This window comes from Meriones unguiculatus, chromosome 7 (genome assembly GCF_030254825.1).
Source record: "Meriones unguiculatus strain TT.TT164.6M chromosome 7, Bangor_MerUng_6.1, whole genome shotgun sequence".
NCBI classification, from domain to species: domain Eukaryota; kingdom Metazoa; phylum Chordata; class Mammalia; order Rodentia; family Muridae; genus Meriones; species Meriones unguiculatus.
Genome location: NC_083355.1, coordinates 84,475,557 through 84,489,973, shown reverse-complemented (window position 1 = coordinate 84,489,973; position 14,417 = coordinate 84,475,557). Strand labels below are relative to the sequence as shown.

At 47.2% G+C, this 14,417-nt stretch overlaps 1 long non-coding RNA gene across 1 annotated transcript; it reads right to left on the bottom strand.

Moving 5' to 3' along the window:
- Positions 1–1,415: 1,415 nt before the first annotated feature.
- LOC132655260 (uncharacterized) lies at positions 1,416–13,773 on the bottom strand. The gene is made up of 5 exons (XR_009593008.1): positions 13,642–13,773; positions 12,526–12,778; positions 3,172–3,330; positions 1,960–2,594; positions 1,416–1,807 (listed from the first exon to the last, which is right to left on the bottom strand). It is a non-coding gene; the product is annotated as an uncharacterized LOC132655260 (long non-coding RNA).
- Between the last annotated feature and the right edge of the window lie 644 nt (positions 13,774–14,417).

The following is a 14,417-nucleotide window of genomic DNA, read 5'->3' as shown; positions in this document are numbered from 1 at the left end:
CATTTGAAAACGATGCTTCCTTCAGACAGCGCACTATATGATCACTCTATACCCCCCCAGGCCACACTCTGCCACAGTATATAACAGTTAAAATGAGCTTGAGTTACACAGGTCAACACAGCACAGCACTGAGCAAAACCCACCTATCTGCAAAGAGAGAAACGCCAACTGTATAATGCCATTCCTATAAGGCTAAAACCATGTCTAAGCAAAGTGTGTATCCATGCACTGTACGATAAATATAAATATGTGTGGGAATAAAATGAGTGAATTCAGCCCAGTGGTCTCTTTGGGGAAGGAGAGAAGAGGAATGGGCTGGAGATGTCTACATAAATTTTCCTCTAATGCTTTATTTATGAAGAAATATATTTGAGAAATGTGCAGCGAAATGTTAAGACCGGACAAAGCTTCGAAGCAAAATCTTAGCAACTGTTATATTATCCTCCGTGCTCGTTTATGTTTGATATATTTGTTGACTTTGTTTTTTGTGAAATTTGTTTTGGGATGAGAAAAGACTTAAAGCTCTTGCCCCTGGGCGGGTCAGCATTACACAAAGCTGCCATGCAAGAGGTATGGAGTCGTTTGACTTAGTTCCTGCCAAGTTTGATGGATTCATGGGACTTCTGGCTATACATTAGAAAGTTCACACAAATTGGGTTTTTTTTTTAAGATGCTGGCACTGAAACAAAGAAAGGTCGGACAATGGAGTTTGTTTTTCTTTTAAATATTATAAATAATGAATCCTTCTTTGTGTCGCCTTGTTTGAGCAGAGTTAATTGTAAAAGACGGAACATCGCTTTGGCAGCTAAGGATGCCTAGAGCAATGGATCTGAAGCTTCAATAAGCGTAAAACTCCCCTGGGATGCTTGTTAAAACACAGATTCCCCAGCTGCACACACACACAGACACCCCGTGCTAATTTAGCACACAGGGACAGTTCCCTGTTGTTTCCTTCCTGAGTGTCACCCCAGTTACTCTGGTCAGTGAATAGGATAACTGAAGAGTAAGTAGACTTTTAATCAGATCATCCTGCTCCTGAGCCAAAGAGAATTGGTGAGTGTGGCTGGGAGAACGCACTGCAGGCACTGCTGTAGACCAACAAATAAATAGCTCCTTGAAAATCTAAATCTATGAACGCATCACACAGGGAACACCATTCAGCGTCCATCCATTCGTCAGACGTTTCCCAATGTCCATGATACACACCAGACTCCTTGTCTTTAACTGTGCTTGATATTAATTTCTTTGTAGTATACATTCATAGAATTTTGCTTAAAAGACCATAAATCACTGGATGATTCCTCATCTTTCCTCCCTATCCCATCCTCCCTCCTTCACTCTGTAACTCCCTCTTTCCTTCCCTTCCTTCCTTCTCCCAAACTGTCACACACCATGAACATTTCTCTTTAGGTCTGTAACTTTATTTAACATTCAGCAGTGAGTTTTCATCCACATTGTCTAGATTTTTCTTTTAACATGTTAACAAGGACAAAATATAAAACTCCTATGGCGAATCCGCATCCTCCTTGTGGTTTCACGACATGTGTGCTTGGATGTCCTATGAAACTTTCCTTATTCCTTTGATCCAAATGCTCTGCTGAGTTTGGCATCAAGGTGCACATCTGGGGTCTCCATTTGTCCCGCTGAAAGTTTCTGGATTTCTCTGAGTCTCTGGGGGGTGAACTTCTTGAAGCCTACTCTGTGGGTGCTCTGCAGCTTTGGGGTGGTGCCTTCTCAGAACAGCCTTTCTACCACTCATCTCTCTTCTTTGCCAGAACCACGTCTGCCGGAGAGGAAGGCACGTGAGCTTGTGGGAGAAAGGGCAAGTGGCAGATCAGGAAGAGCCCTACGCGTCCTTTTAGCTTCACTACACCTCCCACTCTCCCCTTTCTGCCCGCACAGGCGGCACCACCCCCCACTTAGATAATACATCTAACTAATATATACCCACAAACTTACCTCCTTATGCTCCTAACCTTCTACAGAGACATGCCTTAGCGTTCCTTGCCATGTGTGCCTCTAAACACATGGGCACGGATGACTCGGCCAGAAGTATGTCTTCTGAGGGAGACAATACAGAAGTATCGAGACGAAGGGGGGGGGCTTGCACAAAGGGCACAGTACTATATCTATACAGCGAACTGTATCTTGTGTGTAGGCTCACGAGAAGCAGAAAACTGCAGGGACCACTGGATCAGAGTCAGCTTAAAACCTGGGTTTGTTTGTGAGGTTCTGAAGGGAACATCTTACCCTCAGAGGGCAGAGAAGAGGAGAGGGACACTCCCTGAGCTGAACTCCTTGACCCAAGGAGTACCCAGGTACTGGCCAAGGGGGAAGCCAGAGAAGCAGAGGCAGTGTTTAACTTCGCAAAGGCCTTGACGATATCTGCAGGCACGAGCATGCAAATGTTGTTCGCTGTGAGAAATGTGCTTCCAGAGCAGATGTCTCCACCGTCTATCTACTTGACTGGTTCACAATGAAGCAATTCCTTCCTTGGCATCCCAGGGGTGCTGGGCACCAGGGACTGAGACTCAGCATCCAAGCTAAAGGAGCGACGAACATCCTCCTGTCAGCTGGTGAAACAGCTTTATGTCCTGAGGGTGACAGGATGTGAACTTACAAGTTATACAGAACACCAGCCAACTCCCTCCTTGCGGGTTGAATGAAAAAAGAAAGAAAGAAAAGAAAAAGAAAAAAAAATAAAAGGAGAACCTGATTCTTCATAGGTATGGTGGAAGAGAAGGTTTATTGTAGATCTGAGGGAGAGCGTATCCGTAGGCAGAGACGTCCGAGGGAGTCCAGAGTGAACATGGCCAGGCTGAGCTGGGCCATGTGAGGGCAGGGCAAAATGGCTGGGTTATGTAGGGAAGAACAGCTGGGGGAAGGGTAGCCCAGCCCCTAGTTCAGGGTAGGGATGGGGGATGCCAGCCAGGAGGACCCAACCGGTAGGGACTGAGGGACACAGGGAGAACCTGGTGGCCAGCATCAGCTTTGATATGTTAATAGGCACCTCAGTAAGCTGGGTTTGAGACCTAACCCAGGGCACCAAGAAGGTGCCAAGCAGGTGTCAGTGGGCCTGTGGGTAGAAGCTGTCACCTTGATGAACCCAGAACTCAAGCTTATGGTGAATGGTAGGATAGAGACTAGAGAGAGCGCGCAGGAACCACAAACCTTGACAAGCAGATGGAGTTCGGGAGGCAAAAGGAGGCTGCTTTCTTTTAGCTGCTTCTCATTTCTCTGTGTCTGCAGACCACTCTCTCCAGGATGACATCTATATTTGTCTGCCCTCGTAGCAGAAGGAGAACCTAAAGTCAAGAAGGCTCCCCAGTCCTGAGCATCATTTGGAAGAAAAAAAGTGTAAGCAAGAAACCTCAGCCAGACTTTCACTGCTGTCTGCATGAGCTCCTCACTGATTCGGAACTCACCAGAGGCCCATGAGAAACGTCCCTATTGTGGTTTATTGATGCAAAGCAACGTCATTTAAAAAAAAAAAAAAGCCACCACATCTGGACTATCTAGACAGCAGCATATAGAACAGTGGAGAGAAAACAAGACACTAGCACTGCTATTCCAATTACAACAGCTGCCCACTGGTATCAGCCACAAGCCTCTCGGCCTCACCAAGAGCCCCACAGGGTGTCTTCATTTGTAGAATGAAGGTATCAACATCTTCTCATTTAACTCACCTGATCAATGACGTTCCCACACAGTGAAGACCACATAAAGCATTTTTTGGAAATAGGACATTACATAAAAATGAGATATCCCTGCATTAAGTGCCTGATCACCCATCACTCAGAGGATCAAGCTGTCCACAGGAGAGGAGAGGTGAGGGTGTGTCAGTCCTGAAAAGCATCGAACAGTAGACAAGAACCCAGGTGAACACAGCGCGCAGAACAGTCTCGTGAGTGAGCAGAGAAAAGCCATTACTGCCTTCACCTCAGAGGGTGTCTGGGAAGGGAGTTTGGGTCTCCCCTTTTACTGAGTGGCCTTCAGGTGTTCTCTGCTGGCTCCCCCACTCCCACCTGCCCTTGAGATGAAAGACAATTATCTACAAGAGGCTCCTGGCTTCCTCTCCTTATACATCTTACTTTGGGTTTTACCTCTAGACACTCACTCAGTGTTGTGAAAGGTTTTCTACAATTAAAAAAAAAAAAAGAAGTAAGCAGTTAGTTCAATCACTTCCAATGTACTATACAACAGGACAGGGTTTAAATGATAGACAAATAAGAGTATGCTCTCACCCTTTCTCTACATAATTCAAATGTAGACAACTGCCCCCTGAGGTGCTCCCTGGGTGCTTTCTCACCCAGAAAGGAGCCGGCAGATCACAGAGTTCAGGGCCAGCCTGAGCTACTTAGTGAGAACTACTCAAAAGCAAAAGGAGTCTAGATGGACGCCTATCTGTTTTTCAGTCAGCCAAAAACGGTAACATCATTCTTACTCCCAAAAGCAAAGAAAGTTAACGTTTGGGGTAGCACATTTGCTATTAGTACAATTTCTTAGTGTTCTGAAACACTAAGACAGTTCAAGGACTCGCATTAGACCTGGAGTTCCAGCTCTCGAGGTGGCCAACACTTTCCCAGAGGGGAATTTACAGAATCCTCTCCATGTCTCTGGGGAGTATGGAACCGTGCCTTGAACAATATAGAGCATCGGGCTTCCAAGTGTCAAAAGGCTCCTGGAGAGACCAGCACGCTCACCTGGGTCTCCATCTCTGTTCCCATTGTTTCAGGACTCTGCTAGGGTTGGCTGAGGGAGGCTTGGTGCTGAGCCTCAGCTGCCTGGTAGGAAGCACTGGAAACAGTTCTAGTCCCCATCTCCAATTTCCATTGCCCCAGGCAGAAGTATATTCTGTGTAGTCACCAAGAAGGTGGGACAGGAAATAGAATGGGAAGACATTGCACTCAGTCCCTGGCACTCCCTGCGGCCAAGTTGAGCTGGCAGTCGGTTTTCCTGTCTCCAAATCCACCACACTTTCAATTTCTCCTTTGGAGGGCAGAAGTTTGAATGCATTACTATGAGGTAAAATTAATCTCAGAAATCTTCCCATAGTTTTCATAGCAGACCCGTGATGCCTACAGTATGGGGGTCTAAGGAAGAACATAGAGAAAATAAAATTTGGGGGACAAGAACATCCTTGTACCTCCTCCAGTAAAGATTTTAAGTTTTCTGAAGTCTAAATCAATCAAGGAGAAAGATCTGGATAGAAAACGAGAGAAGGGGGAAGTAAGGAAGAGAGGAGAGGGGAGGGGAGGGAGAGCTCAGTTATTTATTGATGGAAATGCCCCTTGAATCATCTCCCTGTGTGCTGGGTCACCTCCTGAAAAGACTACCTGCCAAGAGAAATCACCCTACTTGCAGAGGGCCGGGGTGCCACGCATGCTAACATCCGCACGCTGGTGTCCTGAATGCTCTTGTGGGAGCAACAGGAAGTCCCACCCTGGCTCTGTATCTCCTAGACAGACTGATGGCAGAGCTTCTGAGACTACTAAGCTATTAAGACACTGGCCTGGGATTGAAGGTGTCAGCGGTACAGACCCACATGGAGGGCGAGCCAAAGCAGCCTGTAAACGGTGTCCTTAGGTCTTGCACCTGGTCTTGCACTGTGAGGGTCCTTAGCAAGAAGATATATGAAGAGGCAAATGCAGAATGCAGCAGGTAAGAATGTGAGATTTGTTTGGTGTTGGGAGCCAAGCACTGGCAGTGTATCTCAGGCAAGTAGCTCAACCATCTTAGGGTCAGTCTTAGGGTCCCTAAGCTACAAAGAGTTGCAGTGATAATAACACCTCCTTCCAAGGGTCATAGCGAGGATTAAACTGTGCTCAGCATGGCAGCTGGTACGCTGTAAATGCTCCATAAATGTTAGCTGTTGCTATTAATACTCAGCAGGCTTCTGCGGCACTGCTCTGGCAAGGCTGCTGTGTTGTGCTTTGCAGAAAAGTCAAAGACAGCCTCCTTTTAACTCTGTCCTTCAGCACCCTGGCCAGAGCCCACCAGAGTCCCTGTCAGGTTGTTTGACCACACATGATAGAACGGGATCAGAGGACATCCTGCCTGCACTGCGGTGTTTGGCCCCTATGACCAACCCGTGGGTCTGTTTGTCTCTCTAGGGTACCGGGAGCTCAGAACTTCAATTGCCTATAAATGGCAACACATCAAGAATCAAAACCAACATACTTTCTGCCACTGGATATTCCAGGAAAAGAGAAATCGTTTGATGGCCAAGGGGAGCCCTGGATTCTAACCTCTGTTCTAGCCAAGTCCCACGGTGGGTTGAGACTCATCTGCTGAATGGAGCAGAGATAAGATATAAGGCAAGAAGTGTGATGAAGGATGTCATGACCCAAGTCTCTTCCCTCTCTTCTCCCAGAGGGAACCTGGGGTAGAAAACATTGATTTAGCATCAAAATGCTGGTTTAATGAAGGCTCGTGGAGACAGCTGGAGAAGCTGCGACTCCACAGGCCTCTGATAGAAAGAGGAGCCAGCAAAATGCCTCCTGGGTACTTTTTCAAGTTGCTTTCTTGATGCTTCCAGAGTAGTCAAGCAATTACTGCTTTGCAAAGCCCAGGAAAAGCTGGAGAGGAGGAAATGCGAGAAAACAAGACTCTGTAGAAAAACAGTGACAAGATGAGCAGAGAAGCAGGAAGGCTACAGGGGGAATGAAATGGGAGGGACATGGTATCCAGGCGAGGAAGCAGGCCTCATAGAAACCAGGTGTCTTCCAAGGTCACAGCCAAGTAGAGACAGACACTTGAAGCGACAGAGCTCCTAACAGTCTGGTGCTCAGGATTTATGTGCACTGGGAGCCTGTACCTCAGTTTCCCCATCTGTGAAAGAAGATTAAGAAGATAGTAACTGTGCCAGCTTTGACTTTATAGTTACTATAAGAATTGTATATAAAATTATATATAAAAATCCCTGTGAGGATTTTATTGTGATCTGTGGTCTAGTTCTTCCTTCCTTCCTTCCTTCCTTCCTTCCTTCCTTCCTTCCTTCCTTCTTTTCTTTCTTCCTTCCTTTCTTTTTTAAAATTATCAATTTTTATTTTGTGTATGAGCACTTTTCCTGCAAGGACACATGTGTACCATGAGTGCCTGTCGTCTGTGGAGGACAGAAGAGGGTGCTGGATCCCCTTGAACAGTAGTTATAAAGAGTGGTTCTGAGCTGGTATGGACGCTGGGAACGAAATCCAGGTCCTCTGTGAGAGCAACAGGTACATTTAACTGCTGAGCCTTCTTTGCAGCCCCAATGGCTACTCCTACGACCACACTGGATCCACAGATGAAATACTGCCTAGTCTCCTGGTTCACCTACCCAGTCTTGTTCCTTCTTCCATAGGCTGATGTCAGAGAGGAATGGTGGAGATGCTGTCTCTCAGAATGGTGAAGCCTGTGGATGAGTCAAAGGTAAAGACTTTGTTTCCTGAGAAGTGGGGTTAATGCCTCCTATGGTCAGAAAACAGCCCTGACTACCACCATAAGACAGGTGTGTCCCTTGCCAAAGAGAAGGGGAGACCAGCCATGCAGTACACACACCAAGGATGCTCTATAAAGGAGACAGCAGTCAAGGTGAAGAACAGGCTGGAGGCTGAGGCAGACCCTGGGTAGCCAAAAGGAGTCATAGAATGACATTTCCACAGAGGACCAGCAGTGAGGAGGAAGCTGCAGATAGAGACCAGAGAAACAAGAATTACTACCAGGAAGGAGCCAAAGAAAAGTCCAGATAATGATGGGCTCAACACAGGATTCCAGGAAGATGATCTCAAAGACATTTAGGCAGCTGATATGGGACCATGGCATTTTAGAGTTACTTCATTGAAACACTTATCGCTACAAGTTTTCTAGATATCTTCTGAGAAGCCTGCTTTGGGATCCATCAAATAGCTTAACTTAAATACTGAATGGGGATGGAGGGTGACAGAGGGCATTCATGCAGGACCTAAGACACTTGTGGCTCTGGGAACATTCAGGTTTGAGGGTCAGGCCTTCATGGATGATTCATTTTCAATCTTCAACCCAAGGAACTGCTCTATCAAGGGGTCAAAGAAACCCTCTTCTGCTTTAGTGACATTGCCTGGTCATCTGGCAGGAACTAGGCTGGTCCCTGTCATCTATAATGCAGGGCCAGCTTTGGGACATGGGAGGAGTTTCCTTCCTGAATTTACAGGATCACGTCTCTGTGCCTGTGTCTGCATACCAAAAAAATCCCCAGTGTCCTCAAGGATCAGCAACTGATTTTTGCTGACTGGTGAGTGAGTTTCAGGTCTTGTCCTGAACCTGATTAATTACGGGTGGATAGTTGGGTCAGAATATACCATAATCATCGGAGACTTTTAGTGTATGAAAATAGATATCTTCAAATGAGCCGGAAACAATTAGGCCCAGGAAGATAAATGCATGCAGTTTGTCCTATAAAAGACTCAACACAAAGCTTCTCTGGGCTTCTGCCTCCTACCCTTCATTCCCCCTGTTTTCTTTATACTTTCTAGGTGTTTGCCTCCATCACCCATCATCAGGAGGGACACAGATTCCCAAGGGCACATTTCAAGTTCTTTTTTTTTTCCCTGATCTTGGCTATATACTTCCAAACTTCACACAAAACACATGCAAGGGGCCAGCAACACGCGCACACCTCCCACCATGGGGCATATCTAGCCCTATCTTCCAAAGCTGTGTTGACCACATGCCCCTTGGGAGGCTGCTATTCTTCTGAGCCTCCTCCTTCCTTTGCAAACCCTAAAGCACAAACTTCCTGCCAACTGACTCCTCCTACTTCCCAGGCCCCGGTATTCCATGAGCTTCCACACCTTGACAATTCTACCCTCAGAAAGTGGTTTGCCTCTGTCCTCTCCGTGCCGGTCACCACTGCCCTAGTTATGGACTTGCTCCATCCTAGCTGAATCATTGCAAAAGTCTCCTAGTTCACTTGCCAGATTAATTCACTCCCCTTCCTTGCCTGGCCCTTCCCAGTTTCTGTTTGCAGATTAATCATCCAAAGGTTCATGTTTGATTATACACAGCTTCAAGTGGGAACAAAAGACCTTCTCTCCCCCTTTCTCCCCCCACCCCCGCCAGCCATTGTCTCTAAAATGTTAATTCCTTTGCTCACCAAAGGGGAGGGAGGGGGCGTAGAAGAGTCTTTCCTCATCAGCCAACTCCAAGTGATTAGTGGGTGTGTAGGGAACAGGCTGGGAAGGGACCTTAGGGCCAGGAGCCATTGTTGGCATCTTTCCTGAGCACCGGAAGAGGGTGGTAGGATGCCTAGGTCTCCAGGGGCCTCAGGCGTCTAGGGCTGCCATCAACATCTCTTTAACCTCAGAGCTCTCCAGTCTCATAAGCCTTCCCAAACCTGCCTTATAATTGCCTATCCTGCTCATGGTTTGTGCTATCTACCCTCCCCAGAGCCACTTTCTCACGGCCCTAATGAAACTCCATGAGCTCCCTAAACAGCTCCTTACTTTTTTGAAAGCTAGTATCCCCCTTCAGCTCCATCTTAGCGTTCTTCTTGGTCTCCCATCTCCTTCCTCATAAACAGCAAAGTCACAGAAGCCGACTGAGCCGTCTAGTGTTCCGTGCAAGGTAGACAAACATTTGCCAAGTGAATGGATATTCAATTGTGATATGTGTCACTAATGAGGACACTCTCCATCAGTTATTTTTCAATTAGGTCAATAATGCAGGTATCACAACAGAAACATTGGATAATGATTAGCAATCACAGCCACAATGGAATTGCAAGCTGAGTTCCCATTTACCTGCCCTTCCCTTTATTCTGAAACCCTGGGAACCTCATTACTGAGCATTCCAGCTCCTTCTCTTGCTGGGCTCCCTAAAAGCACATGTGTGCAGGATAATTGAAGCTCTCCAGGGCCTGCACTCCACTGAGGCAGGCAGGAAGGCCTTGGAGAGTTGTCTTGGCAGCACAATGCCGTTTGGGGGATTTATACTGATTTCACTGCAGATGGTATGCTGTTTCAGCCGGCCTCCTACAAGTTCATGATTATTGCTCTTCTCTGCTTTCCCAAGACTCAAAAATTAGTTGACTCACAGCGCCCCCAAATTAGAAGGAAAAAAATAAGCACTTAGCCCAAGTAAATATACTAGCAAGCTGGTGAGAGATTCTGATCCTTGAATATTGATTTAAAAAGGTGTCACCTTTGGGTGTCACCTATATATGATTTGGAGCAGGGATAGCCCAGTCATTCCCATAGCTAATTGAGCATCAAAGACCACTGGAGACTTTTGTTTGGGCTTTTGGGTTTGTTATTGTGTTTGTTTCTCTTTTAGAATTATATGTTTATTCCTAGGTCCTAGCCTATGAGAATTTGATTTAGTTAGTTTCAGATGGAGCCTTGAAACACATTTTTTTAAAAAGCCCATTCTGGCAATTCTAGTTTGGTGGCATTTGGGGGAGCCACTGGGAGAGAAGGAATGTAGAATGGAAAACCAGGCCCTGTCAAGGACTAAGGGAGCCCTGTACCTGATGCCTGGCCTTGGAGTCTGTGTGGACATGAGGGCCCTGAAGGTCTAGGACAGGATCCTTCAAAAGGAAGCTTTCCAATGCCTGGAACACCATCAGGAGAGATTGCTAAATGGGCAGATTCTTAGCCCGCTAACCCTTAAATAGGAGGCTTAGGGGACCAAAGACTCTACTTGTCTAACAGTCCCTACTTTTGAAACTGACAGAGGGGCCCCTGATGACCACTTAGGGGAAACCCTGCCTTTATAGACTATAACCCAAGTTCAATTTAGAGGCAGCCTATATCAGAGGTATGAGCCTATACTGATGGTCCCAAGAGTCCCCTAATATTACTTCAGTACACAGGACAGACAGACAGCCATGACCAATAGACATGGTCATGTGATATCCTGGCTCCTTGACACCGAGGAGCACAGAGCAGGCTTGATGTAAACATGTAAGAGCTCCCCTGCCAACAGGGCAGAGAACTCAGCAGCAACAGTTTCTCTCACCCTCCTGTCAGCAATTACAGGAGGTAACAACAATCCAGTGGGGGATAAAGAGTCACAGGTCCTCCCTCCCCAGATCCCACAGTGGTGCTCCCACTGTGACGTGGCCTCCCCTCTTCACTGGCTCCCAAAGTAGTCCCTTCTTCCTCTGACTCCCCGAGAATGACGTGTCTTCTTAGCATCTTCTCAATGCCTTTAACGGTGTGCTCAGCCAGCTAGTCAGCCGAGGCTCTACTTTAGGCAAAAGTAAAAATGCCTCCTCATCCCCTAGGCTTGCTCTGCCAGCAGCACTGAATCTTCAGTATCCATAATCAGGAAGTGAATATGATGAAGGTTCTCTTGTCATAGCCACACTTCTCCTCCCCAGTTGGTGTCCTGTGTGTGTGTGTGTGTGTGTGTGTGTGTGTGTGTGTGTGTGTTTAACACTATTATAAACCATCCCCAAGAATGTCCAACCAATAATTAGCCCAACCTGAAACCCACCTCACGGACACTATTAACGATGCTCTGCTGTACTTGCAGACAAGAGCCTAACTTCACTGATGTCTGGGAGTCTCTAGCCAGCATCAGATTGAGACAGACACTGGGACTTGCAGCCAAGCGTGGGGCGGAACTCTGGGGGTCCTGTGGAAATGTTGGGAGAAAGATGGAAGGACCTGGAGGGGACAAGAACCTCACAAGAAGACCAACAGAAACAGTAACCCAGTCCCATGGTGGCTTTCAGAGACTGAGACATCAACTAAGGAGCAGGCATGGTCTGGACCTAGGACCCCTGCACACATGTGGCCGATGGGTGGCTTGGTCTTCATATGGGGTGCCTGGAGAGTGGAGAGGGATGCTGTTTCTAACATGGACTCTATCGCCTGCTTTGGATCACTTCCTCCTGGCAGAGATGCCTTACCTGGACTCAGGGTATGAGAATATGCTCAGTCCTGATGTGACTTGATGTGCTGGGTAGGGTTAAATGGGGGTGAAGGGGGGCTCCACTTTTCTGGGGTAAAGGGAAAGGAGAAGGGGGAAGGAGGGGAAGAGAGGACAGGGAAGAGAGGAGGGAGCAGGCACCCTTGGGTTGTAAAGTAAATAAACTGAAAGAATAAAAAAATAAAATAAAAAACAAACCATCCCCAAACAGTGACTTACAAGAGTACAATTGTTGGGTACATGTCTGTCTTAGAGTTTCTTTTGCTGTGAGTAGATACAGTGACCATGGAAACTCCTACAAACATTTAATTCGAGGTTGGCTCACAGTTCTAAAGGCTTAGTCCGTTATCATCATGCTGGGGACATGGGTGCTGGAGAAGGAACTGAAAGAGCTACACCTTTACACTCAGACAGCAGTTAAAAGACTGTTCAACACTGGATGTCGCTTGAGCATAGGAGACCTCAAAGCCCAACCCCACAGTGACACATTTTCTCCAACAAGGCCACACCTGCTCCAACTGGGCCACACCTCCTAAGAGTGCCACTCCCCATGGGCCAAGCATGAGTCTACGGGAGCCATTCCTATTCAAACCACCACAATGTCCATGGGTCCCCTGGGCCAACTGTTCTCACCTGGGCTCCCTGCTGTCTCTTCAGTCAGCAGAGGCTGCGTAGTGGGCTGAGCTTATGACTGCAGACCAGGGAAGGTTGGATCCTTCTTAGGGGGCCTTCGTTCTTCCAACGGAGCGAGGCATCCTGCTGGGTCCTGAACTGCTTCATTTTTGTAGGCCTAGACTCCAAACTGCATGTCATCATTCCTGCCATTGTTATTGATCAAAAGACCACCTGACATTCAAGGTCGGAACTGCATCGAAGAAGGAGGAAACTGCAAAGACGATATAAAAATAAAAGTCAATCCAGGGAGGAGAATCGATGCCACTTTAGCCAACAGTGGACCACAATGTGAAAAGATCTAGAAATGTGAAATACTTTTCCCTAAAAGTCATGGGCTCCTCTTATAGCCTATTGCTCTTCTTTAATGTCTGGTGGGGTAGTGAATAAATGAATGACTGTTAGCCCCTCAGACCTAACCCCTGCATAGCTCAGGACTGACTTTCACTGAAGCTGCCCAGTTTCCCATCACAGATTCCCACTGCCGTTTCAGATGCCTTAACGCAGGGCATCCCCGAGACCAGGGAACTGAGGTCAGCTGAAATGTGGTCCAGGAATTGTAATCCAGCACCAAGAAGATGTGAACGGAACCACACACAGCTCAACGGCGTAACAGAACTGCTCCGGAAGTTGCTGAGCCCGGAGAAAAAACACACAGCGATGTCCTTTCTTAAAAATAACTGATGCCAGCAAGTCCAACAAGGGAATCAGGATGTAAATATGAACTGTACTTGGAAATACGATGCTCAAAGCAGCAAGAGAGAAACTGGGTGATACTGGCCTTGCCAGTACGTCTGGAGACAGCCCCGCCCCCTCCTCCTTCCCCTGCACAGGACTCCTCATGCTCTCAAATCTGCCCTCTCCTGTGTCTGATGTCTGATGTCTGATGTCCTCTAGCTCAGTTTAGAGCTTGGAATGTTCTGGGTTTGCAGTGGAGACGGAGGAGGTACAAGACGCCTCCATCTGAAAGAAACGATGGCAGGCCTCCGGGACCTTGCAGCCAGCCACCAGAACCTGTACCTGAAAGCTCCCTCTTCTCCCTGCTGACTTGCTCCCCTAGGCGTCCTCCGCTCTCACCCTATCGTCCTGAAAACTGACAGCAGGTCCTGGTCTCTTCTCTGTCGAGTGCTTCAGGAGCGCTGCAGAGCTTTGCTGGCTTGTGCCCAGCTCTGAGCCTGGCAGCTTATTATTATTTTTCCCATCTGAAAGGCCAGCAGAGGGAGCAGCAGAGCCCCCGGCCTTGTTTAGATTCTTCTCATCAGTCTCCAGGCATACATTGACACACCATCCCCTCATCCCCCCCACATGACTGTGATCAATTTATTCATTTCAGATACAAGACTGGAGCTCGGGAGAAAAAAAAAAAAGCCCAAATACTAAATAATTAACTCGAGGACATCTTCCAAGAAAAATACAAGAATTCAAAAGAATAATCTTCCACTTGAACGATTTGGGCCTCTATTAATTATAACTTCTTATTCGCTGTGATTAATGATTGCTAGGATGACATTTAGAAAAGAAAGTTGGAGAAGGATAATAAAGGGAAGCCTGTCCTCGTGATGAGACCCAGCTATCTTCCCCAGGGAGTGACGGAACCTCATGGCAGGGCCCTTAGAAATCCAGTCCTAGCAGAGATGGGGCGGACTCACATGGTTCTCCAGGGAGAAGGGGGGTCAGGACCTAAATCGTCCTGTCCCTCCCTGCTTTCAGATATGATTGGCAGTTCTGATAGTGGTGTCGACAGCAAGAGTAACAAATACAGGATTTGGAGGGAAGATTTAGTCATTTTCTAAATGAATTATTGCTATTAGCTTAGCAGCTTACTGTGAAGCTCAACAGTTTTATACTGGGAG